Below are 21417 nucleotides of genomic sequence, written 5' to 3'. Positions count from 1 at the left end.
ATACTTGTACACAACATTTCAGAAAACTGGTAATACAAAAGATGTCAATGTGAATAATCAGATGAGGTTTTGTGTGGATATCTATAAGTTGAATTATAAACTATTCCCCTCTAATATAGCTCTCCATGGATATATATACTGTATTATAGACATAAACCTCCTGATAAAACATTAAAAGTTACGCTAAATGCAATGCAAACATCGAGACTCACTGCCCTTTAGTGGTACCGATGGGCCAAATTTGGGCGTCTGGCTCCTTAAATGAAAAACATACACACCTTTTCTTTCCTGCTCATCTTGATTGCAGTGTCTGAAGGCAGGTGTCTTTTAAAGCACCTGTAGAAAATCAGTGATTCAGAAATCAACCATGCTAAATGGTTTGAAAACAAGCACAATTTATATGTCAGTTGCTGAATCCTCTCTAATCCTCTCTAAGACCTGAGCCCTCACAGACTTCACTGGCTCACACTATTGTGATTGAATTTGTGCTCACTGACCACAGTTACATGCAAGGACTAATTACGGTTTTAAACGGAATATTGGCGATATTTGGGTTATGCCAGATACCAGAATACGGCCAAACCGTATTCTGGTATTTGTAATTGATTGATGTCAATCAATCAATTGAGTTTACATGACTTCTGTGCAAACCGAATATCACCACTATTAGTTTAGATTCGGAATAACCCCTGCATGTAACTGTGCTCAATGGCTACATGTTTTTTTAAGGGAAAAAAACTGTACCTTTAGGGGCCTTTTCTAACAACTTTGGCGCAAATTCTCCCATTTTGGCTAGGATGGCTTTATCAGCGTCAATCTGGTGGATTCTTTTCATCTCTCCAAGGAGCGGCAGTAGACACAGAAGAAAATTGATGATTGTACAAACAAAGTTCACTGTAAAAAAAAATAGTTGAGAATACTTGAAATTTCAAGGCAACCGTCTGCATTAAGAATTTTATGTTTTGCCAACGATGTGCCCATGATAATCCAAACTATGATAAAACTGTTATCTTTATTAAGAATTCTTAATTAAGTCAATTTTCAATTCCTCATTCTGCCAACATAGATTTCTCTTTTTGCTGAACAGTGGCATTCACAGTAGTACAAAAAGGCAATTGAGGTTATCACAATTTTTTTTTTTTAGATTTTTTTGGGGCTTTTTTCACCTCTATTTGGATAGGACAGCGTAGAGACAGGAAATGAGCAGGAGAGAGAGACACGGAGAGGGATCGGGAAATGACCTCAGGTCGGAACCGAACCCGGGTCCCCGGATTTATGGTATGGCGCCTTATCCACCTGAGCCACGACTGTGGTCGCCAGTGTCTTGTTTTACACCGTGATGTGCTGGGGGGGCAGCACATCCAAGAAGGACACATTCAGGCTGGACAAACTGATCAGGCGGGCCGGCTCTGTGGTCGGCATGAAGCTGGACTCTCAGAAGTCTACATTGGCTGATACAACCAATAAGAACTACATTTTAGTGAAAATACTTTGACTGGGACATTACTTAGCGAATAGAAGATAATATTGTGAAGGAAATAATCTTATAGAACACAATTTTAAACAGAGTTTCAACCATAAGTTTTAGTTGCAGCTCGAATAAAATAAACTTTTTCTAACTTTTTGTCTATGAAAGAAAAGGGGGAAATAGTCATATGTGAAATAACTTATTGGACAACATATAACTATAGAGCCCAATTCTATACTGGGTTACACTAACTGATGCAGTGAGTAGCTTCTCATTTCTTAACCGAACTTGTCGGAAGCCGTATCCCATGCTCATGGAAAAGATATCACTGTGTTTCAGAAGGTCAAATTATTGGTCTGCATCAAGCAAAGAAAACAACTAAGGAGATTGCTGAAATGACTGCAATTGGGTTAACAACTATGCAACACATTATAAATCTTGGAGGGATAGTGGTGAACCGTCAACTTCATGGAAAGAATGTGGTTGGAAAAAGATCCTGGCTGATCATGATTAGAGATCACTTAAACTAGATTAGATTAGATTTAGATTAGATAAAACTTTATTGATCCCTTTGGGCGGGTTCCCTCATGGAAATTAAGAAATGCTTGGTGAAATAGAATCGTAAAAAAAAAGAGAGAGTAGAACTCACAGCTATGTTTAATAGTGAAGTTAAGAGCATTTCCACGCTCACAATGTGACAAGAACTCACGGGATTGGGATTAAACTGCTGTGTGGCCATAAGAAAACCACTTGTTAATGAGACTAATCAGGAGAAAAGGCTTTGATTTGTTAGGGAGCATAAAGATTGGACTCTGGAGCAATGGAAAATGATCATGTGTTTTGATGAGTCCAGATTGACCCTATTCCTGAGTGATGGGTGTGTCAGGGTAAGAAAAGAAGCACATGAAGTGATGCATAGTGTCCACTGTACAAGCCTCTGGAGGCAGAGTTATGATCTGTGGTTGCTTCAGTTGGTCAGGTTGAGGTTTAGCAAAATTATGGAGCAATAAAATGAAGTTAGTTGATGACCTGAATGTACTGAATGACCAGGTTATCACATTAATGGATTTTTTCTTACCTGATGGCACAGGCATAACATTTGAGCTCAGATTGTGAAAGAGTGGTTCAGAAAGCATGAGGATTCATTTTCACACATGAATTAACCACCACAGAGTCCTGACCTTAACCCTGTTGAGAATCTTTGGGATGTGCTGAAGAAGACTTCAGCAGTGGTTCAACTCTCCCATCGTCAATACAAATTAATACAACTCTGCACTGAAATAAAGGCCAAGACATTACAGAAGTTTACTGAAACAATGCCACAGTGAATGCATGCCATAATCAAAGCTAAAGGCGATTCAACTACATATTAGAGTCCAAGACTTTTATTTATTTATTTATTTATTTAATATTTATTTATTTATTGGGGGAGGGGGGCAGTGTATATAACGTCTTTAAAAATGTGGCTTATAAGAACCTGAGTTCTAAGCATCGTAACCCCCTAGGCAAACCAAAACCTACTTGGGTTTACCATATGTCTTTTATGGTTAATGAGCCAAGCCAAAAATAAACCACAGAACATCCTTATGACATCAGCAAGTGTCTATAAAAGGAATGGAAGCATTCTTATTTTATCCTTAACATCTTTGGCAAGACAGGCTAAATATAGTTCTTCTTCTGCCAGACAGGCTAAATATGTCTCTTTTTGTGCAAGGCAGGCGAAATACATTTCTTTACCCATAATCCCTAACTTTGTTGACACATGTGAGACACTCTTCTTTCTCATCAGCCAAAGATGCAGGTGCAGGGGGGATTTCCCCATTCCAAACCAGTTTCAGTACAAAACACAAAGTTCACAGTCGAGCAGACAAAGCTTCAGTTTCCTAAGTCAGCCTGAGGAGTCGCTGGTGATATGAGGATCTTTGCAGTTGATCGTTGATCTCCATGAGATTCTGCTGGTTGTCCTCACAAAGTGTCCTAAGATCCCTTCTTCTATTTCTGCAACACTTTCTGGGATGCTTCTCGGCTTCTCCTTTCTCCTGCCTTTCTTCCTGCTTTTGGATCTAAATGCACACAATTCATGACAATAGTACTAACGTTCCCATGGGAAAGAGGTAAAAGTCTTCTTCCTGACTGAGAATCAAACCTGGGCTGTGGCAGTGAGGGTGTCTCTGAGTACTACTGAGGCCCATTAGTGGCTGGGTGCAATACTGTTAAGGCTCTGAAGAGAAATCACTATTTATAACAGATTTTCTAACTTCTTTCATTGCGTTGTATATTATGACCGTGAGTTAGCCTAGTGTTCTTTAAATTCGTTTCTTAAGACAAGGAACTTGTCCTTGTCTTAAGAAACGAATTTAAAGAATAGTTTCAATAGGTAGACATAATGAACTTTCACTACATAGTTAGCCTAGTGGTTAGCGTGTCTGCCTCCTGACTGGGAGATCATGATTTCTACTCGTGGTTGGACCAAAGACCATCATTAAAATGGTACCTACTACCGTCTGGCAAGGCACGCTGCAATACAGATGCAAGTGGGGAAGTCAAACTGTCAAAGTGACCAGAGGACCAACCCCCACTGTAATCCTGGCTGTATACATGAGAGGCTGAGGGCTATCGAAATGGAGATTGGTGCTGCACCCATACACCTAGTACTGGGACAGGAGACTGCCTGGGAAGACCAGATTCTGGCATGAAAGGGACTTTGACTTTGTTGTATATTACATGTGCACATGAAATGGATTTGTACGTGAAGCCAGCTTGTGGGAAACAACTTTTCTAACCGAGGAAATAGCTTTGGTGTGCAGCAATTTATATGCAATATATTAGAACAACGAGTTTTTCAAGTTTTTTTTTTTTTGCTCATTTATCAAACATGCTCTTTGAGGCCCTCCTTTGACAGCTCATTTGGTAGTGTGGAGGACTGTAGGTGCTTTTGATGGCTGTCGTTATGTCACTGGTTTGAATGTGCCTTGAAGAATGTGTTTGTTTTGACATTTTAATAATAATGTTCCCCGTGGGTAAGAGGGAACAGTATTTTCTTTAATTAGTGATAGAATTAGCTGATTTTTAAAGCCTTTAATTTTCTGTAAAGCTGCTTTGCAACAATGTCAATTGTTAAAAGAGCATGAAAATCAAATGGACTATCATAATCCAACATGGCTTTTCCCTGACCGGGAATCGAACCCGGGCCGCGGCGGTGAGAGCGCCGAATCCTAGCCACTAGACCACCAGGGAGTGAAAACTCTGGACTGTAGGCAAACTCTTTGCAGTACCACTGAGAGCCACCAGAGGTTGTGGGAAATATTTTTCGAATTTGTCTGCCGAAAGTACCTCTGTGGTCCTCTAGTGGCTTGGTGCAGTATTTGTGAGGCATCTGCAAAAATAAAATGAGCCGACATTTTTTGTTACATCTTCACAAATTATTCTCGGGGAGAATCATCGTGTTCTGTCATGTTTACAAGTTCGATTGGCCTTGATATCTCGTACAGTATTACTGTACTTTCTCTGATATGTTGCTCCTTCAGCCAGCGTATTGTACTGATATTATAACTCGCAAACAAATGAGTTCAGTGATGGCATTAACCACGGCAACTAACCCGAACTAAATTTCATACCAGTTGCCTATGGACTGCATGTCCTTATCTAACCCTCAAAGAACTCATCGAACACTCAGAGAACCTAGCCGGAACATTGTCATAGGTTTTCCAAAGTTTTCTTGTGTTGCAATAGCAAGGGGAACTTTAATACAACCAAACAGGAACATTCTCCAAAGGCTCTCCGAAGGTTCCTACTTTACAAATGTTCGAAGAACGTTCCATCAACCAACACGTGCAATCAAAAACTAACGTTATAGACACATAAAACTTCCTGTAAAGCCCAAGGACAACCAAACAAACCTTCTTTACTGAGTATGACAGTAATTATTGATCTGACTGTGTAAATCACAATGGTCATAATCGTGATATGCTGTCATGTGGTTATTCAGCAGTTAAAAGAAAAGTGTTAACATTTAAACTTTATGTCACTTCATTACCAGCAAAAGCTGACATCAATTTTCAGATCTTGATGTTAATATTTGGGTATAATTACACGGTTTGGCCACAAGATGTCAGTAAAATACCACAAGATGCTCCTGCGCTTGCACTGTGCCCTGACTGAGGAATCCTCTTCATGCTCTCATCTCTGTGAAATCCACTGGGAAATATGTGTCGACAAAGGCTACAGCTTTTTACCATTTGAATCAGTCGGAATAGGAAATAAAACATCAAAGTCCGAAATACTAAGAAATCTTCTTCTGGCTGCTCCTGATTAGGGGTCGCCACAGCAGATCTTTCATCACGATTGCTCCCTGTCTTCCACATCCTTCTCTACCACACCTGCCACTTTCATGTCCTCTCTCACCACCTCCATGTGTCTCCTCTTTGGCCTTCCTCGTTTTCATTTGCCTGGCAGCTCCATCTTCAACATTCTCCTTCCCACATGCTCTGCATCTCTTCTCAGGATGTGCCCATACCATTTCAGTCTCATCTCTCTTAGCTTAATTCCCAAGCTCGCCACATGTGCTGTCCCTCTGATGTACTCGTTCCTTATCCTGTCCAACCTTGTCACTCCCATTGCAAACCTTAACATCCTCAACTCCGCCACCTCCAACTTTGCCTCCTGTCTCTTCGTTAAGGGTATGGTCTCCAATCCATACATCACATCTGGTCTCACTACTGTCTTATACATCTTACCTTTCATTTTTGCTGGGACTTTCCTCTCACAGATGACTCCCGAAATCCTTCTCCAACTGAAATCCTTCCCTGCCTGCACTCTCTTTCTCACCTCACTATCGCAGCCCCCATTTTCCTGCACAGTTGGCCCCACATACTTGAATTCACCAACGTTCTTTACGTCTACTCCTTGCATCTTCACTACATTCTCATCCCCATTCTCATTGAGGCCATGTATTCTGTCTTGCTACTGCTCACCTTCATTCCTCTTCGTTCCAATGCATACCTCCATCTCTCCAAACCAGGGCTTTACATTAGCACCCGCCCACTCGCCAAATGCGGGTAAAATTTGGCTTTGGCGGGTAATAACTTTAGTCCCACTCGCCACTTTGGCGGGTGGTTTATTCTGTGGTATGACAATATATTTTAATTGTAGTTTTCTCTGAAGGCATCTGATATAATAAACGCATTGCAATGTAATATTAGGGTAGACTGAGTACAGTTGAGACAGTTTTTGCTTTCTCATTTTCCACACACAAATTAGACTCTGAAAAGACACTAAACAAAAATGTTTTTGAGACATAATATATCCTCAATATGTGTGCTAATATATAACCAAGAAATTATATCTCTAAGGTGTTTAAATTTTACGTAATTAATCAAAAACAAAAGGTGCACTTTTGTCTCAACTGTACCCATACTCTACACATATGGTGTACAGTTGAGACAGTACCATGGTACAGTTGAGACACCATTAAAAACACTGGAAATCTGACATCAGTGCAAATGCAATTTTATTCCTTTTAATGATTGCAATTTTATTTTGCTTAATTTATCTTATTTCTTTAAAAATGTAATAGTTTACAACTCATCACTTCATATAAACCTTCAATATTTAATAGATTAACGCAACTATAATAATAGCATAACTAGAACAACAAACAGTAACAGAAAACTAGAACAAAAATTTATCTTTTTTTAATGACAGTATCTGGAACTCCTCTGCCACCTGCCTGAGTGACTTCCCTTCCTCTACAACTCTTGAAGCCCTCTCTAACACCTGGGCTGGCACTCCCCTATTTGTTGTTCTAATTCTGATGCGCGGCATCCTGTAACAGGCATAGCACAAAAACAAATAAATAAATAAATATCAAATAGGCTATAGAACACATTCTCTCTTGTTCTCTCTCTCTCTCTCTCTCTCTCTCACACACACACACGTGCGCTTGATGAAGTAACATTTCTATACATAACAGTTTTATGTGATGCCTTAATGATAATGCAGATTAAAAACTTGCTAGGTAGATAAAAACTAGCTAACAAGTGTAATCCATATATCTTTTAGTGTTTTGAGTGAGCTCTGTAAGTACATATACATGACCTGTCTCAACTGTACTTGTTTTACCACGTTATATTTCACTTCATACTCTGATGTCTTGATAACATTCATGCAATACAAATGTATAAATAAATAGTAGAGAGTTCAAATATAAATAAACATTACAAATTAATTCACAGATGTCTTCTCATCTCATTATCTCTAGCCGCTTTATCCTTCTACAGGGTCGCAGACAAGCTGGAGCCTATCCCAGCTGACTACGGGCGAAAGGCGGGGTACACCCTGGACAAGTCGCCAGGTCATCACAGGGCTGACACATAGACACAGACAACCATTCACACTCACATTCACACCTACGCTCAATTTAGAGTCACCAGTTAACCTAACCTGCATGTCTTTGGACTGTGGGAGAAACCGGAGCACCCGGAGGAAACCCACGCAGAAACAGGGAGAACGTGCAACTCCGCACAGAAAGGCCCTCACCGGCCCCGGGGCTCGAACCCAGGACCTTCTTGCTGTGAGGCGACAGCGCTAACCACTACACCGCCCCTAGACTTCAATTGCTTTTTAAAAAATGTATGCCCTTTTCAATAGCAAAATACTAGACGGTTATTGGATAAAACCGACTAAAACGCTCCATTCGGAGACTGAGCCTCACTGGAGATGGGAGTCAATAAGAGGGGCGGGACAAGACTTCCCGAGAGGAGGCTCATCTCCAGCTGCTGATTGGAGGAGGAGCTGTGAACGCGGCTGGGCTGCTCATGATTGACAGAAAGCAGTCAGAGGCGGTACATCATGTTGTGAATAAAATGTGAACATAATAAGTTTGCTACCCGTTTTCATTTCCGTTCGAAAATACAACCAATGATCAAAACAATAGTGTCTTGTGTTCACGTTAGCCTATAGTCTGGTAGCAAAATAGCTCAAGTCTCGTCAGCACCCAATAACTTCATAAACAACAGGTCACGACTGTCCAGCCTTTTCTGATCTGAAACGCACCAAATCAAATCGAGAGAGAGAATAAAAGAGTTTGTGCCGCCTGGAAAACGAAAATCCTATCTAGCTAAGTGGCTTCAACTGTTGTTGCTTGAAATGCTAATTAAAATTGCACTGTTAATGATCATAAGCATTCCGGCACATAACTGTCAGTGACTGGCAAAATTAACTCCCCTTCTTCCCTCTTTCTCTCACTTGCTGACTTTCCAAAGCTGAGTTTGGTTTGTTTTAGTGTAGTAGACTTCTTCATCTTATGTCAATTTTCAGATTCCACGACTAATTGACAAACTGCCTGGCTGTGGAGTCGGGCCTTGATGAGAACACTTCTCAGCTCTTGTGTATCCCGTGGTGCTTAGCTGACTATCGCGAGGCTGCCTGATATGAAATGTTTCCAATGTCGGATATTTCAGCTTCGTTTAAAAATGATTATGTGAACTTTATTTTTAGACAAACAAATGAGAACAGGGGGATGCAAGCTGAATTTAGAATTTTCCACCGATCAAAGTCAGAACAATTTTCATCATATATTAATTTCACATTTCTGAGTGAAAAAAAAAAGACAGTGGGAAAAAAATGCCGAGGACATGACCTCGGTGTCCTCAATGGTAGTTACGGCCCTGGTTACCAGAAACGTTTAGTTGCAGTTATTGCTGCACAAGGGGGTCACACCAGATACTGAAAGCAAAGGTTCACATACTTTTGCCACTCACAGATATGTAATATTGGATAATTTTCCTCAATAAATAAATGACCAAGTATAATATTTTTGTCTCATTTGTTCAACTGGGTTCTCTTTATCTACTTTTAGGACTTGTGTGAAAATCTGATGATGTTTTAGGTCATATTTATGCAGAAATATAGAAAATTCTAAAGGGTTCACAAACTTTCAAGCACCACTGTATATGTGTGTCTGTATCAATAAAGCTCGCGCATATAAGGCCATGTCTATCTGTATATACATGTGTGTGTCTGTATCAATAAAGCTCGCGCATATAAGGCCATGTCTATCTGTATATGTGTGTGTGTCTGTATCAATAAAGCTCACTCATATAAGGCCATGTCTATCTGTATATATATGTGTGTCTGTATCAGTAAAGCTCGCGCATATAAGGCCATGTCTATCTGTATATACATGTGTGTGTCTGTATCAGTAAAGCTCGCGCATATAAGGCCATGTCTATCTGTATATATATGTGTGTCTGTATCAATAAAGCTCGCGCATATAAGGCCATGTCTATCTGTATATATATGTGTGTCTGTATCAATAAAGCTCACTCATATAAGGCCATGTCTATCTGTATATATATGTGTGTCTGTATCAGTAAAGCTCGCGCATATAAGGCCATGTCTATCTGTATATACATGTGTGTGTCTGTATCAGTAAAGCTCGCGCATATAAGGCCATGTCTATCTGTATATACATGTGTGTGTCTGTATCAATAAAGCTCACTCATATAAGGCCATGTCTATCTGTATATATATGTGTGTCTGTATCAGTAAAGCTCGCGCATATAAGGCCATGTCTATCTGTATATACATGTGTGTGTCTGTATCAATAAAGCTCACTCATATAAGGCCATGTCTATCTGTATATATATATGTGTGTCTGTATCAATAAAGCTCACGCATATAAGGCCATGTCTATCTGTATATATATGTGTGTGTCTGTATGAATAAAGCTCGCGCATATAAGGCCATGTCTATCTGTATATATATGTGTGTCTGTATCAATAAAGCTCGCGCATATAAGGCCATGTCTATCTGTATATACATGTGTGTGTCTGTATCAGTAAAGCTCGCGCATATAAGGCCATGTCTATCTGTATATACATGTGTGTGTCTGTATCAATAAAGCTCACTCATATAAGGCCATGTCTATCTGTATATATATATGTGTGTCTGTATCAATAAAGCTCGCGCATATAAGGCCATGTCTATCTGTATATATATGTGTGTGTCTGTATGAATAAAGCTCGCGCATATAAGGCCATGTCTATCTGTATATATATGTGTGTGTCTGTATCAATAAAGCTCGCGCATATAAGGCCATGTCTATCTGTATATATATGTGTGTCTGTATCAATAAAGCTCGCGCATATAAGGCCATGTCTATCTGTATATATATGTGTGTGTCTGTATCAATAAAGCTCGCGCATATAAGGCCATGTCTATCTGTATATATATGTGTCTGTATCAATAAAGCTCACGCATATAAGGCCATGTCTATCTGTATATATATGTGTGTCTGTATGAATAAAGCTCACTCAGATAAGGCCATGTCTATCTGTATATATATGTGTCTGTATCAATAAAGCTCACGCATATAAGGCCATGTCTATCTGTATATATATGTGTGTCTGTATGAATAAAGCTCACTCAGATAAGGCCATGTCTATCTGTATATATATGTGTCTGTATCAATAAAGCTCACGCATATAAGGCCATGTCTATCTGTATATATATGTGTGTCTGTATGAATAAAGCTCACTCAGATAAGGCCATGTCTATCTGTATATATATGTGTGTCTGTATCAATAAAGCTCACTCATATAAGGCCATGTCTATCTGTATATATATGTGTCTGTATCAATAAAGCTCACGCATATAAGGCCATGTCTATCTGTATATATATGTGTGTGTCTGTATCAATAAAGCTCGCGCATATAAGGCCATGTCTATCTGTATATATATGTGTCTGTATCAATAAAGCTCACGCATATAAGGCCATGTCTATCTGTATATATATGTGTCTGTATCAATAAAGCTCACGCATATAAGGCCATGTGTCTCTGTATATATATGTGTGTGTCTGTATCAATAAAGCTCGCGCATATAAGGCCATGTCTATCTGTATATATATGTGTCTGTATCAATAAAGCTCACGCATATAAGGCCATGTCTATCTGTATATATATGTGTGTCTGTATCAATAAAGCTCGCGCATATAAGGCCATGTCTATCTGTATATATATGTGTCTGTATCAATAAAGCTCACGCATATAAGGCCATGTCTATCTGTATATATATGTGTGTCTGTATCAATAAAGCTCGCACATATAAAGCCATGTCTATCTGTATATATATGTGTCTGTATCAATAAAGCTCACGCATATAAGGCCATGTGTCTCTGTATATATATGTGTGTGTCTGTATCAATAAAGCTCGCGCATATAAGGCCATGTCTATCTGTATATATATGTGTGTGTCTGTATCAATAAAGCTCGCGCATATAAGGCCATGTCTATCTGTATATATATGTGTGTGTCTGTATCAATAAAGCTCGCGCATATAAGGCCATGTCTATCTGTATATATATGTGTGTCTGTATCAGTAAAGCTCGCACATATAAAGCCATGTCTATCTGTATATATATGTGTGTGTCTGTATCAATAAAGCTCACGCATATAAGGCCATGTCTATCTGTATATATATGTGTGTCTGTATCAGTAAAGCTCGCACATATAAAGCCATGTCTATCTGTATATATATGTGTCTGTATCAATAAAGCTCGCGCATATAAGGCCATGTCTATCTGTATATATATGTATCTGTATCAATAAAGCTCACGCATATAAGGCCATGTCTATCTGTATATATATGTGTGTGTGTGTCTGTATCAGTAAAGCTCGCACATATAAAGCCATGTCTATCTGTATATATATGTGTCTGTATCAATAAAGCTCACGCATATAAGGCCATGTCTATCTGTATATATATGTGTGTCTGTATCAATAAAGCTCACGCATATAAGGCCATGTCTATCTGTATATATATGTGTGTCTGTATCAATAAAGCTCGCACATATAAAGCCATGTCTATCTGTATATATATGTGTCTGTATCAATAAAGCTCACGCATATAAGGCCATGTGTCTCTGTATATATATGTGTGTGTCTGTATCAATAAAGCTCGCGCATATAAGGCCATGTCTATCTGTATATATATGTGTGTGTCTGTATCAATAAAGCTCGCGCATATAAGGCCATGTCTATCTGTATATATATGTGTGTGTCTGTATCAATAAAGCTCGCGCATATAAGGCCATGTCTATCTGTATATATATGTGTGTCTGTATCAGTAAAGCTCGCACATATAAAGCCATGTCTATCTGTATATATATGTGTGTGTCTGTATCAATAAAGCTCACGCATATAAGGCCATGTCTATCTGTATATATATGTGTGTCTGTATCAGTAAAGCTCGCACATATAAGGCCATGTCTATCTGTATATACATGTGTGTGTCTGTATCAGTAAAGCTCGCGCATATAAGGCCATGTCTATCTGTATATACATGTGTGTGTCTGTATCAATAAAGCTCACTCATATAAGGCCATGTCTATCTGTATATATATGTGTGTCTGTATCAATAAAGCTCGCGCATATAAGGCCATGTCTATCTGTATATACATGTGTGTGTCTGTATCAGTAAAGCTCGCGCATATAAGGCCATGTCTATCTGTATATACATGTGTGTGTCTGTATCAATAAAGCTCACTCATATAAGGCCATGTCTATCTGTATATATATGTGTGTCTGTATCAGTAAAGCTCGCGCATATAAGGCCATGTCTATCTGTATATACATGTGTGTGTCTGTATCAATAAAGCTCACTCATATAAGGCCATGTCTATCTGTATATATATATGTGTGTCTGTATCAATAAAGCTCGCGCATATAAGGCCATGTCTATCTGTATATATATGTGTGTGTCTGTATGAATAAAGCTCGCGCATATAAGGCCATGTCTATCTGTATATATATGTGTGTGTCTGTATCAATAAAGCTCGCGCATATAAGGCCATGTCTATCTGTATATATATGTGTGTCTGTATCAATAAAGCTCGCGCATATAAGGCCATGTCTATCTGTATATATATGTGTGTGTCTGTATCAATAAAGCTCGCGCATATAAGGCCATGTCTATCTGTATATATATGTGTCTGTATCAATAAAGCTCACGCATATAAGGCCATGTCTATCTGTATATATATGTGTGTCTGTATGAATAAAGCTCACTCAGATAAGGCCATGTCTATCTGTATATATATGTGTCTGTATCAATAAAGCTCACGCATATAAGGCCATGTCTATCTGTATATATATGTGTGTCTGTATGAATAAAGCTCACTCAGATAAGGCCATGTCTATCTGTATATATATGTGTCTGTATCAATAAAGCTCACGCATATAAGGCCATGTCTATCTGTATATATATGTGTGTCTGTATGAATAAAGCTCACTCAGATAAGGCCATGTCTATCTGTATATATATGTGTGTCTGTATCAATAAAGCTCACTCATATAAGGCCATGTCTATCTGTATATATATGTGTCTGTATCAATAAAGCTCACGCATATAAGGCCATGTCTATCTGTATATATATGTGTGTGTCTGTATCAATAAAGCTCGCGCATATAAGGCCATGTCTATCTGTATATATATGTGTCTGTATCAATAAAGCTCACGCATATAAGGCCATGTCTATCTGTATATATATGTGTCTGTATCAATAAAGCTCACGCATATAAGGCCATGTGTCTCTGTATATATATGTGTGTGTCTGTATCAATAAAGCTCGCGCATATAAGGCCATGTCTATCTGTATATATATGTGTCTGTATCAATAAAGCTCACGCATATAAGGCCATGTCTATCTGTATATATATGTGTGTCTGTATCAATAAAGCTCGCGCATATAAGGCCATGTCTATCTGTATATATATGTGTCTGTATCAATAAAGCTCACGCATATAAGGCCATGTCTATCTGTATATATATGTGTGTCTGTATCAATAAAGCTCGCACATATAAAGCCATGTCTATCTGTATATATATGTGTCTGTATCAATAAAGCTCACGCATATAAGGCCATGTGTCTCTGTATATATATGTGTGTGTCTGTATCAATAAAGCTCGCGCATATAAGGCCATGTCTATCTGTATATATATGTGTGTGTCTGTATCAATAAAGCTCGCGCATATAAGGCCATGTCTATCTGTATATATATGTGTGTGTCTGTATCAATAAAGCTCGCGCATATAAGGCCATGTCTATCTGTATATATATGTGTGTCTGTATCAGTAAAGCTCGCACATATAAAGCCATGTCTATCTGTATATATATGTGTGTGTCTGTATCAATAAAGCTCACGCATATAAGGCCATGTCTATCTGTATATATATGTGTGTCTGTATCAGTAAAGCTCGCACATATAAAGCCATGTCTATCTGTATATATATGTGTCTGTATCAATAAAGCTCGCGCATATAAGGCCATGTCTATCTGTATATATATGTATCTGTATCAATAAAGCTCACGCATATAAGGCCATGTCTATCTGTATATATATGTGTGTGTGTGTCTGTATCAGTAAAGCTCGCACATATAAAGCCATGTCTATCTGTATATATATGTGTCTGTATCAATAAAGCTCACGCATATAAGGCCATGTCTATCTGTATATATATGTGTGTCTGTATCAATAAAGCTCACGCATATAAGGCCATGTCTATCTGTATATATATGTGTGTCTGTATCAATAAAGCTCGCACATATAAAGCCATGTCTATCTGTATATATATGTGTCTGTATCAATAAAGCTCACGCATATAAGGCCATGTGTCTCTGTATATATATGTGTGTGTCTGTATCAATAAAGCTCGCGCATATAAGGCCATGTCTATCTGTATATATATGTGTGTGTCTGTATCAATAAAGCTCGCGCATATAAGGCCATGTCTATCTGTATATATATGTGTGTGTCTGTATCAATAAAGCTCGCGCATATAAGGCCATGTCTATCTGTATATATATGTGTGTCTGTATCAGTAAAGCTCGCACATATAAAGCCATGTCTATCTGTATATATATGTGTGTGTCTGTATCAATAAAGCTCACGCATATAAGGCCATGTCTATCTGTATATATATGTGTGTCTGTATCAGTAAAGCTCGCACATATAAAGCCATGTCTATCTGTATATATATGTGTCTGTATCAATAAAGCTCGCGCATATAAGGCCATGTCTATCTGTATATACATGTGTGTGTCTGTATCAGTAAAGCTCGCGCATATAAGGCCATGTCTATCTGTATATACATGTGTGTGTCTGTATCAATAAAGCTCACTCATATAAGGCCATGTCTATCTGTATATATATGTGTGTCTGTATCAGTAAAGCTCGCGCATATAAGGCCATGTCTATCTGTATATACATGTGTGTGTCTGTATCAATAAAGCTCACTCATATAAGGCCATGTCTATCTGTATATATATATGTGTGTCTGTATCAATAAAGCTCACGCATATAAGGCCATGTCTATCTGTATATATATGTGTGTGTCTGTATGAATAAAGCTCGCGCATATAAGGCCATGTCTATCTGTATATATATGTGTGTCTGTATCAATAAAGCTCGCGCATATAAGGCCATGTCTATCTGTATATACATGTGTGTGTCTGTATCAGTAAAGCTCGCGCATATAAGGCCATGTCTATCTGTATATACATGTGTGTGTCTGTATCAATAAAGCTCACTCATATAAGGCCATGTCTATCTGTATATATATATGTGTGTCTGTATCAATAAAGCTCGCGCATATAAGGCCATGTCTATCTGTATATATATGTGTGTGTCTGTATGAATAAAGCTCGCGCATATAAGGCCATGTCTATCTGTATATATATGTGTGTGTCTGTATCAATAAAGCTCGCGCATATAAGGCCATGTCTATCTGTATATATATGTGTGTCTGTATCAATAAAGCTCGCGCATATAAGGCCATGTCTATCTGTATATATATGTGTGTGTCTGTATCAATAAAGCTCGCGCATATAAGGCCATGTCTATCTGTATATATATGTGTCTGTATCAATAAAGCTCACGCATATAAGGCCATGTCTATCTGTATATATATGTGTGTCTGTATGAATAAAGCTCACTCAGATAAGGCCATGTCTATCTGTATATATATGTGTCTGTATCAATAAAGCTCACGCATATAAGGCCATGTCTATCTGTATATATATGTGTGTCTGTATGAATAAAGCTCACTCAGATAAGGCCATGTCTATCTGTATATATATGTGTCTGTATCAATAAAGCTCACGCATATAAGGCCATGTCTATCTGTATATATATGTGTGTCTGTATGAATAAAGCTCACTCAGATAAGGCCATGTCTATCTGTATATATATGTGTGTCTGTATCAATAAAGCTCACTCATATAAGGCCATGTCTATCTGTATATATATGTGTCTGTATCAATAAAGCTCACGCATATAAGGCCATGTCTATCTGTATATATATGTGTGTGTCTGTATCAATAAAGCTCGCGCATATAAGGCCATGTCTATCTGTATATATATGTGTCTGTATCAATAAAGCTCACGCATATAAGGCCATGTCTATCTGTATATATATGTGTCTGTATCAATAAAGCTCACGCATATAAGGCCATGTGTCTCTGTATATATATGTGTGTGTCTGTATCAATAAAGCTCGCGCATATAAGGCCATGTCTATCTGTATATATATGTGTCTGTATCAATAAAGCTCACGCATATAAGGCCATGTCTATCTGTATATATATGTGTGTCTGTATCAATAAAGCTCGCGCATATAAGGCCATGTCTATCTGTATATATATGTGTCTGTATCAATAAAGCTCACGCATATAAGGCCATGTCTATCTGTATATATATGTGTGTCTGTATCAATAAAGCTCGCACATATAAAGCCATGTCTATCTGTATATATATGTGTCTGTATCAATAAAGCTCACGCATATAAGGCCATGTGTCTCTGTATATATATGTGTGTGTCTGTATCAATAAAGCTCGCGCATATAAGGCCATGTCTATCTGTATATATATGTGTGTGTCTGTATCAATAAAGCTCGCGCATATAAGGCCATGTCTATCTGTATATATATGTGTGTGTCTGTATCAATAAAGCTCGCGCATATAAGGCCATGTCTATCTGTATATATATGTGTGTCTGTATCAGTAAAGCTCGCACATATAAAGCCATGTCTATCTGTATATATATGTGTGTGTCTGTATCAATAAAGCTCACGCATATAAGGCCATGTCTATCTGTATATATATGTGTGTCTGTATCAGTAAAGCTCGCACATATAAAGCCATGTCTATCTGTATATATATGTGTCTGTATCAATAAAGCTCGCGCATATAAGGCCATGTCTATCTGTATATATATGTATCTGTATCAATAAAGCTCACGCATATAAGGCCATGTCTATCTGTATATATATGTGTGTGTGTGTCTGTATCAGTAAAGCTCGCACATATAAAGCCATGTCTATCTGTATATATATGTGTCTGTATCAATAAAGCTCACGCATATAAGGCCATGTCTATCTGTATATATATGTGTGTCTGTATCAATAAAGCTCACGCATATAAGGCCATGTCTATCTGTATATATATGTGTGTCTGTATCAATAAAGCTCGCACATATAAAGCCATGTCTATCTGTATATATATGTGTCTGTATCAATAAAGCTCACGCATATAAGGCCATGTGTCTCTGTATATATATGTGTGTGTCTGTATCAATAAAGCTCGCGCATATAAGGCCATGTCTATCTGTATATATATGTGTGTGTCTGTATCAATAAAGCTCGCGCATATAAGGCCATGTCTATCTGTATATATATGTGTGTGTCTGTATCAATAAAGCTCGCGCATATAAGGCCATGTCTATCTGTATATATATGTGTGTCTGTATCAGTAAAGCTCGCACATATAAAGCCATGTCTATCTGTATATATATGTGTGTGTCTGTATCAATAAAGCTCACGCATATAAGGCCATGTCTATCTGTATATATATGTGTGTCTGTATCAGTAAAGCTCGCACATATAAAGCCATGTCTATCTGTATATATATGTGTCTGTATCAATAAAGCTCGCGCATATAAGGCCATGTCTATCTGTATATATATGTATCTGTATCAATAAAGCTCACGCATATAAGGCCATGTCTATCTGTATATATATGTGTGTGTGTGTCTGTATCAGTAAAGCTCGCACATATAAAGCCATGTCTATCTGTATATATATGTGTCTGTATCAATAAAGCTCACGCATATAAGGCCATGTCTATCTGTATATATATGTGTGTCTGTATCAATAAAGCTCACGCATATAAGGCCATGTCTATCTGTATATATATGTGTGTCTGTATCAATAAAGCTCACGCATATAAGGCCATGTCTATCTGTATATATATGTGTGTCTGTATCAATAAAGCTCGCGCATATAAGGCCATGTCTATCTGTATATATATGTGTGTGTGTCTGTATCAGTAAAGCTCGTGCATATAAGGCCATGTCTATCTGTATATATATATATATATATGTGTGTGTCTGTATCAATAAAGCTTGCGCATATACAGTAAGGAGGCCATATCTATCTATCTATATATATATCTATCTATCTATATATGAGCTTGGGTACAGAGAAGGTGGTGGTGGGTCTGAATATTGTTTATATATGGTTTTAACTTCCATTCGTGGATGCATTGATGAACTATGTTCACAGACAGTGGTTTTCAGAAGTGTCCCTGAGCCCATGTAATGATTTTCACTACAGAATCGTGTCTGTTTTTAATGCAGTGCCACCTTAGGGCTCAAGGATCATGGAGCATCCATGATTAGTTTTTGTCCTTGTCCCATGCATACAGAGATTACTTTGGACTCTCTGAATCTTTTCATAACATTATGTCCAATAAATGATGTGATCCCTAAATTCTTTGCAATTTTATGTTGAAAGTGATTGTAGCACTATTTGTCTTTCACAGACTGGCGAACCCCTCATCCATCTTTATTTCTGAGAGACTCCACCTTTCTGGTATGGTCTTTTAATACCCACTCATGTTACTGACCTGTTGCCAGTTAACCTAATTAGTTGTGAGATGTGTCAGCAGTTTTTTTCAGCATTAGACAATTTTTCCATTCTTTTTTTACACAATCTCAACTTTGTTTGAATTGTGTTGTTAACCCCGCCGACAGTAGTCGGAGGGGTTATTATTTTCACCTGCGTCAGTCTGTGTGTGTGTGTGTGTGTGTATCTGTCTGTCTGTCTGTCTGTGTGTCTGCAAGATATCTCAAGAACCAATGGATCGATTTGGACCAAATTTTGTACATGTGTTGCCAATCACCCAGGAAGGAAACCATTAAATTTTGGAGGTCAAAGGTCAAGGTCATGGCAGAACTTCGAAATTTTCGCCCAATGTATTTTAATAGGGAAAAGGCGGGGTTTGCACTCGTTAGAGTGTCCCTGTCTAGTTGACTTTCCATTCAAAATGATCATGAATTTAAAAAAAATACAATAATACAATTTCAATATTTGACATGCTGTCTTTGTACTATTTTCAATGGATTATGTTGTTTCTGTGATTTGCAAAATTTTGCATCCTGTTTTTATGAACATTTTACACAGCATTCCAAGTTTTTGGTACCAGGGTTGTACAGAAACCTGTGACTTGCCTTGCAGCTGTCAGAGCTGCTGTTATAGAAAATTAATCAGCACCAAGTAACCTAAGCTCTTGACTGAAGAATTCAGTAAAACAATCAAATAACATTATTCATTCAGCTTAAAGAAATGCTGAAATGAGAAAATTTGTTCTCTGCATTGGATCAGACATCTCCTCTTGGAATTGCAGCTGTTGAAAACTTATTCATATTTTTTGCTTCCAAAATGAACAATAGGGCATTTGTCCCCTATTTTTTGTTCAACAGCACGATTCAAGGATACAAACCAACAGTTGTCTCTGTATAACTCATAAAAGGCAACTTACTACCACTTTTTTCATTGTTTTCAACACTATTTATAAAATGAAGGGGTTTTTGTCATGCGCAAACTGGACAAGTGCATTGTATGCATGGATTGGATTGTATGCATACAGTGTGCTGTCATCTTAATTTTAGGATGTAGATATGGTCAGACGTCCCAAAGTTCACAGGGAACAGAAAATTTCCATTCTCGAGTGAACCTAATTCAGTCCTTGGGTGGCTAGGTGCTGCTACTTGTGGAGTGCCCAGATTAGCAAGGTGAATTTTTTTTGGAAAAGTGAACATTTTGACTGTGTACACTAGCATTCCCAAATGCACTTAAGCAAAGTCTTTCCAATGACAATAAGATACAAACCCACATGCGCTGTGCACTGTGGATTGGAGTCCATAGCCAAAACTTCTTGTTGACCTCGGCCAGCCATTTGACCATACATCCCAGTTACAGTCCCAGAAAGCACACGATATTAATGGAAAGACTCTGATTATCACTGAAGTGAATGGTGCATTGCCTGTCTTTGGATTGATAAAATATTTTAGTTGTTAGTTCATCTTCTGTCATGGCTCAGATGGCTAAGGCACCATACCATAAATCCGGGGACCCGTGTTCGACTCTGACCCGAGGTCATTTCCCGATCCCTCCCCGTCTCTGTCTCTCCCGCTCATTTCCTGTCTCTCTATACTGTCCTATCTATAAAAAAAAAAAAACAGAAGGAGGTGGTGTTCTCAAATACAATATCCTTCCTCATTTATGGAGTGGTGTCCAGTCAACAGGGCTGCACACAGCATCAGAACTCAGCAAAATGGCACTGACTTTCGATCATGTATCAACAAGTATTTGCTTTAGACCAGCCAACATGTAGACACTTTTGCTTGTTAAATCTAAAACAGTGACTGTACAGTTTCCCGTTTGTGGAAAAAGTAGCGTGTCGCCAACGAAAGAAAATCACACTCGTGTACTTCACGTTTTTTCACAGGACAAGTTGGCCCAGGTGAAAACCAAAATCATTCAGCCCTGTGAACAGCCCTCAGTCACATCCAAACAAGGTCATGACAGGCAACTGATTCTTTCCCAGTGC

General features: G+C 38.3%; 1 non-coding gene across 1 annotated transcript; it reads right to left on the bottom strand.

Moving 5' to 3' along the window:
• Positions 1-4633: 4633 nt before the first annotated feature.
• On the bottom strand, positions 4634-4705 carry trnae-cuc (transfer RNA glutamic acid (anticodon CUC)). The gene has a single exon. It is a non-coding gene; the product is annotated as a tRNA-Glu (tRNA).
• Positions 4706-21417: the final 16712 nt, after the last annotated feature.

This window comes from Neoarius graeffei, chromosome 22 (assembly GCF_027579695.1).
Source record: "Neoarius graeffei isolate fNeoGra1 chromosome 22, fNeoGra1.pri, whole genome shotgun sequence".
Taxonomy (NCBI): Eukaryota; Metazoa; Chordata; class Actinopteri; order Siluriformes; family Ariidae; genus Neoarius; species Neoarius graeffei.
The sequence above is the reverse complement of the archived record's forward strand: the minus strand, read 5'-3'. Positions and strand labels throughout refer to the sequence as shown.